The sequence below is a fragment of the Apium graveolens genome, chromosome 6 (assembly GCF_009905375.1).
Source record: "Apium graveolens cultivar Ventura chromosome 6, ASM990537v1, whole genome shotgun sequence".
Taxonomy (NCBI): Eukaryota; Viridiplantae; Streptophyta; class Magnoliopsida; order Apiales; family Apiaceae; genus Apium; species Apium graveolens.
The window spans coordinates 164,700,797-164,707,641 of NC_133652.1; the positions used below are offsets into that span (position 1 = coordinate 164,700,797).

Consider the following 6,845-nt stretch of genomic DNA (forward strand, 5'->3'; position numbering starts at 1 on the left):
CCAGTGAGTATCAGGCATGCACAAAGTAACAATAATCAGATCCAGATCAAAGTCCTCCGGCATCTTATCGTTGAAAGTGTCTTGCCCGGGCCTCCTCGTGGGCTGCTCAATCACCTTCCTTATCGCATCAGCACTGTACTCCACAGTCATCCCTCTAACCACAGTGAAGCCATTCTTCTCCGCCTTTGTATTAGCATAGAAATCTCAAATAACACTCATGGGCACAATAGCGAGTGCCTCGCAAAAAGAAACCCAGCCCATCTCCAGAATCATATCCAACAACCTACCATCCTTCCCCGATGGCAAAAAACTACACTCCTTGGCTATAGGCTTTGAGAGAAGCCTCGTATACTCTGCTTTAGCCTCGGGAGTTGAAAACCTCGGCCCCACACCACTCGCACTCGAAGAATCGGTGGTGCTACCGCTTACTTGAGTTCCTTGTCTCTTGAGTGCCATTAGGATTGAATAAGAGAGAATAAAAGACAAGTATTTGAGAGAGAATTATGTTTTGAGAATTTGTGAAGTGGTGGAGAAGTTTGTGTATAAGTGTATTTATATATAGGAGGTGAGAAGAGAATTAGATATGGAATAGAAGTGGGAATTGATTATGGGAATAGTGGGAATAATGGGTTTGATTTGGAGAGGGAAATTTGGGATGTGAAAGAGTAATATTCCGGATAGAAATTGATTTTTAATCAAAGTCCCCGATTTTCTCTTTAATTACCAGCTGCTATTTTATTCAGAATTCGGGGACCAGCACGGCCGCGCGCTACCTCAGCGCGGGCACGCCGTGTCTCTGGATTTTCAGCGCGGTCGCTCCGCTTCGTCAGCGTGGGCGCGCCGTGCTTTTGTACTTGACCCCCATTTTTTTATTTTTTGATTTTTTTGTGTTTTTCTCTCTTCTTGCTTCCTCTACTTACTAATGTACAGCAAACTTGGGTTGCCTCCCAAGAAGCGCCTGCTTTACGTCGTTAGCTTGACGTAGAAACTCGAGATCAAACGGATAATAAAACGGCACTAACCACCTCGCGGTTTACCGTGTCACCATAGTAATGCTTCAATCTCTGATCATTTACCTTGAATGCTTGGCCCGGATCATTTTCAAAAATCTCCACCGTATCATGTGAAAATACAGGTTTGACAATAAACGGCCCTGACTACCTTGACTTCAACTTTCCAGGAAAAAGACAGAGACCAGAGTTGAACAAAAGAACTTGTTGCCCCGGCATAAATTATTTGAGCACTAGACCCCTATCGTGGCACCTCTTGACTTCCTTCTTATATATTTTATTGTTTTCATATGCTTGAAGTCGAAACTCGTCGAGTTCATTTAATTGAAGCATCCTCTTCTTTCCTGCTGCATCCAAATCAAGATTCAACTTCTTCAAAGCCCAATACGCTTTATGCTCTAGCTCCACCGGCAAATGACAACCCTTACCATAAACCAACTGAAATGACGACATTCCCAGTGGAGTCTTGTATGATGTTCTATACACCCAAATAGCTTCGTCAAGCTTTACAACCAATCTTTTCTCGATGGACATATACCTTCTCTAAAATGCGCTTGATCTCTCTGTTAGATACCTCAGCTTGACAATTCGTCTGAGGATGATAAGCCGTAGCAATGCGATGATTCACATTATACCTTTGCATCATAGCAGTGAACTTGCGATTGCAAAAATTCGACCCCTCATCACAGATTATGACTCTTGGCGTTCCAAATCTTGTGAATATCTGCTTGTGAAGAAAATATAGCACTACCTTAGCATCGTTCATTGGCAACACCTTAACTTCAACCCATTTTGACACATAATCAACCGCCAACAAAATATATTGATTGTTACAAGATGAGACAAATGGCCCCATGAAGTCAATTCCCCAAACATCGAAGACTTCAACCTGGAGAAGCACATTAAGAGGCATCATATCCCTTTTGGACACATTACATACATGTTGACATCGATCATATTTCAAAATGAACTGATGAGCATCTTTAAACAAAGTCGGCCAAAAGAAACCTGTTTGAAGAATACGAGCTATTGCCTTTTCTCCACTATAATGTCCTTCATAAGCCGTTGAATGGAAATCTCGCAAGATCACCCCCCCCCCGTTTCGCTGTAAGGAATACATCTCCTGATGATTTGGTCAGCTCCTTGTCGAAAAAGAAATGGCTCATCCCATATATACCACTTCACTTTATGCATAAACTTCTTCCTTTGAGCGTATGTCAAGTCGGGAGGCATGATATTACTCACAAGGTAGTTCACAATGTCTGCAAACCATGATTCTTCCTCTTGCACTCCAAACAGCTGCTCATCAGGAAAAGACTCATTAATTAATGACTTATCTTATGAAGTAGCAATTGGATCCTCTAAACGCGAGAGATGATCAGGGACTTAATTTTCAGTCCCTTTTATGTCCTTGATCTCTAACTCAAATTCTTGAAGCAAAAGAACCCATGGAATCAATCTAGGCTTCAAGTCCTTCTTCGAGATGAGATATCGAATTGCAGCGTGATCAGTGAAAACTGTCACCTTCATCCCAAGCAGATAAGATTGAAATTTCTCAAAACCATAGACAATAGCCAAAAGTTCTTTCTCCATAGTAGTATAATTCAATTGAGCACCATTTAGTGTCTTACAAGCATAGTAGACCACATGAAATATGTTGTTCTTTCTCTGCCCAAGAACTGCTCCAACTGCATAGTCACTTTCATCGCACATCATCTCAAAAGGTTCACTCCAATCGGGTGTAGTTATGATAGGTGACATGATTAAACTCGTCTCTAAGAACTCAAAAGCAGCCACACACTCGTTATCAAACTTAAATGGGACATCCTTCTCTAGAAGATTGCACAAAGGTTTAGAAATTTTCTAGAAGTCCTTGATGAACCGTCTGTAGAAGCCCGCATGACCAAGAACACTGCAAACTCCCTTAATAGAAATTGGTGGAGGAAGATTCTCGAGGACCCCCACTTTGGCTTTGTCCACCTCAAGACCCTTGCTAGAGACCTTGTGCCCAAGAATAATGCCCTATCACACCATAAAATGACATTTTCCCAATTGAGAACCAAATTTGTCTCAACACACCTCCTGAGAACGTCGCCTAGATTCTCTGCAAGCACTTATCAAATGAATCACAAAACACAGAGAAATCGTCCATGAATACCTCCACATTCTTACCAATCATATCAGAGAAGATAACCATCATGCATCTCTGAAATATGGCCGGTGCTCCACATAACCCAAAATAAACTCTTCGAAAGGAAAAAGTACCAAAAGGACACGTGAATGTAGTATTCTCCCGATCTTCTGAAGCAATGCAAATTTGATTATAACCAGAGTAACCATCCAGAAGACAGTAGTACTCATGCCCAGCCAATCTGTCCAGCATCTGATCAGTAAATGGTAGAGGGAAGTGATCTTTTCTTGTGTCCTTGTTCAGCTTCCTGTAATCCATGCAAACTCTCCACCTCGTTACTTTTCGTGTAGGAATAAACTCGTTCTTCTTATTAGAGACCACAGTGATACCTCCTTTCTTTGACAAACTGAACTGGGTCACCCATGAACTGTCAGAAATATGGTAGATGATCCCTGCATCCAGCCACTTAAGAATTTCCTTCTTTGCAACCTCTTTCATTATAGGATTTAACCTTCTTTGTTGCTCAAGAGTAGGCTTGCTACCTTCCTCTAGCAGAATTTTGTGCATGCAATACGAAGGGCTGATTCCCTTGATATCTACTTAGTCCAACCAAATGCCAATTTGAATTCTCTAACAATTCTCAAAATCTTGTCCTCATCGCTACTTGAAAGGTCAGATGCAATATTAGTAGGCAAAGTAAATGCATCACCTAAAAACGCATATCTCAAATGTTCAGGTAAAGGCTTAAGCTCAAGTTAGTAGGAGCTTCCTCAATAGATGGCTTGAGGCACTTAGGAGCTTTGTTCAACTCCTCCATTCCCAAAGATTCAAAAGGCATATCAATCTTGCTCTTCCAGGGAAAAGCATTCAGAAATTGCAACTGCTCATCCCCTTCATCATCTTCGCTATCGAAATTCCCCAATAAGGCCTTCTCTAAGGCATCGGACCTTAGCAATTGTTAAAGTTCTGAAGTAACCACAGAATCAACCAACTCCACTTTTAAGCACTCCTCACTTTCTGTAGGGAACTTCATGGCATTGAACACATTAAAAGTTACATCATGATCAATCATTCGCATGGTGAGCTCACCTTTTTGCACATATATTAAGGTTCGGCCAGTAGCCAAGAAAGGTCTTCCCAAGATTTTGGGAATCTTCTTATCCTCCTCGAAATCAAGAATTACAAAATCAGAAGGGAAGATAAGTTTATCCACCTTGACCAAGCCATCATCCACAATACCTCGCGAATATGTAATAGAACGGTCGGCCAATTGCAAAGTCATATAAGTAGGCTTTGGATCAGGAAAGTCACTTCTTGAAGATTGACAAGGACATCAGATTGATGCTAGCTCCCAAGTCACATAGACATTTGTCAAATGACACCTTTCCAATGGTGCATGAAATAGTGAAGCTTCCAGGATCTTTAAGCTTCGGAGGTAAATTTTATTGCATCATAGCACTGCATTCCTCCGTGAGAGCAACGGTATCTATGTCATCAAGCTTCACCTCTCTAGAGAGAATACCTTTCATGAACTTCACGTAACCAGGAAATTGTTCTAGAGCTTCAGCGAAAGGTATGTTGATGTGAAGTTTCTTGAACACCACCAGAAACTTCTCAAACTCCTTATCCAGCTTTTTCTTTTGCATCCTCTTAGGAAAAGGAGGTGGAGGATAGATTTGTTTCTCCCCTGTATTACCCTCAGGAGGAGTGTGCTCAAAGTAGTCTTCCTTGGTTCCACTTCTACTTCCTTCCGCACTTCTTCTTCTTCAGCCTCAACTTCAGATTATGGAGTCTTAGCTTTTTCAGGATTTGCAACCTTACCAGACCTCAATATAATTGCCTTCACATGCTCCTTAGCTTCCTTCTTTCCCGAAACTTAGTATTTCTCGGAAGCTTGCCAGGTTGACAATTCAGTAATGCATTAGCAATTTACCCAATCTGATTCTCCAAGGTCTTGATAGACACAGCTTGGCTCTTGCACATGAGCCTCAACTCCTCCAATTCAGATTTTTCATTGGCTTGCGGTAAATGCTGAACTTGAAGTTGTTGCCTAGAGGCATATTGTGGTTGATGTAAACCAGGAGGGTTATACTGCTTTGCTGTATATGGCTGATAAGATTGTTGCAATGTATTCTGATTGTTACTCCAGCTGAAGTTAGGATGATTGTGGTTATTTGGATGATAAGTGGCCGGAGCTTATTGCTGTGATCTCTGAAAGTTGCTCACAAATTGAGCTGATTCGCTAGAAATAGCGCACTGCTCAGTTTCATGCGCCCCCGCACAAAGCTCACAAACACTAGTGGTTTGATTAACTCCATAATTCGCCAAAGAGTCCATTTTCATCGTCAAAGCTTGAAGTTGAGCAGCTATAGCAGTAGCTGTATCCACTTCCAGAATTCCTGCTACTTTGCCTTACAATATTCTTTACGTATGAATCTGGTATTCATTAGCTTCCATGAGCTCAATCAACTCATACGCTTTATTATAGCTTTTGGCCCATAAGGCTCCACCAGATGCTACATCGAGTATAGGTCTAGACTAAGTGCCTAAAACATTGTAGAAATAGTTTATAATCATCCAATCGGACATGCCATGGTGTGGGAACTTCCTTAGCATCTCCTTATATCCATCCCAAGCCTCACACAGAGATTCTCCAATTTACTGAGCAAACTAAGTAAGAGCATTCCTGATTGTAGCAGTATTCGCCATAGGAAAGAATTTAGTGAGAAACTTTTAAGCAAGATCCTCCCATTTGGTGATAGACCCTCATGGTAGAGAATGTAACTAGCACTTTGCTTTATCCCTCAGAGAGAATGGGAAGAGTCACAGCTTGATAGCATCTTCAGTAACCCCATTGAACTTGAAAGTGTTGCAAATCTCGATGAAATCCCTGATGTGCATGTTGGGGTCTTCTGTAGGAGAACCCCCAAACTGAACTGAGTTTTGTATCGTCTGAATCGTACTTGACTTGATCTCAAAAGTGTTAGCCGATATAGCTGGTCTGATGATGCTCGACTGAATATCATTAATCTTAGGCTAAGAATAGTCCATCAGAGCCTTAGGATTTTCTGCTAATCTCCCATCACTACTAAAGCTAGTTCCTTGATTTTCTCTTCTTCTTTTACTTTCTCTTCGTCCTAAAAAACTTCCCTTCGAATCACTACAGCTTCTTCTTCGGCTTGATCCAGAGTTCTCTTATGAGCCCGCAAACGCGTATGCATACACACTCGCTAGAGTACCTGAACCACGATAAGGAAAAGAGTAAGTAAGTAACAATGTCTGAGTCAATAAACTTTAACGATCAATGATGACAAACACATAAACTAAAAGTTAACACCGTGTCCCTGACAGCGGCTCCAAAAACTTGTTAGTCGCTAAACACGTGCTAAAATTCACGCAAGTATATGCGTTCGCAAGTAATATAGAATTATTTCTAGTTCGTTCCCACAGGGATAAGCTTAGATTAACTTTGTGATTTATGCACTTATGCAACAATGATATGGCTATTATTCAATGCTAAGACAAATAACAAATTGAGATTTGATTATACTACGATTAACTATTGAGAATTATACTAGAGAACATTAACTAAAGAGAGTAAAGAGAGTTGAATAATATATAACACAAACATGGGATTCTAACTTCATTAAGTACTTCATTCAATAGCCTTTTCATTCTTAACCTTAGCATGTAATGGTGATGAC

The 6,845-nt window shown here is 40.9% G+C and overlaps 1 non-coding gene across 1 annotated transcript; it reads left to right on the top strand.

Moving 5' to 3' along the window:
* The first annotated feature begins 5,728 nt into the window (after positions 1-5,728).
* LOC141670262 (small nucleolar RNA R71) lies at positions 5,729-5,835 on the top strand. The gene has a single exon (XR_012554501.1). It is a non-coding gene; the product is annotated as a small nucleolar RNA R71 (small nucleolar RNA).
* Positions 5,836-6,845: the final 1,010 nt, after the last annotated feature.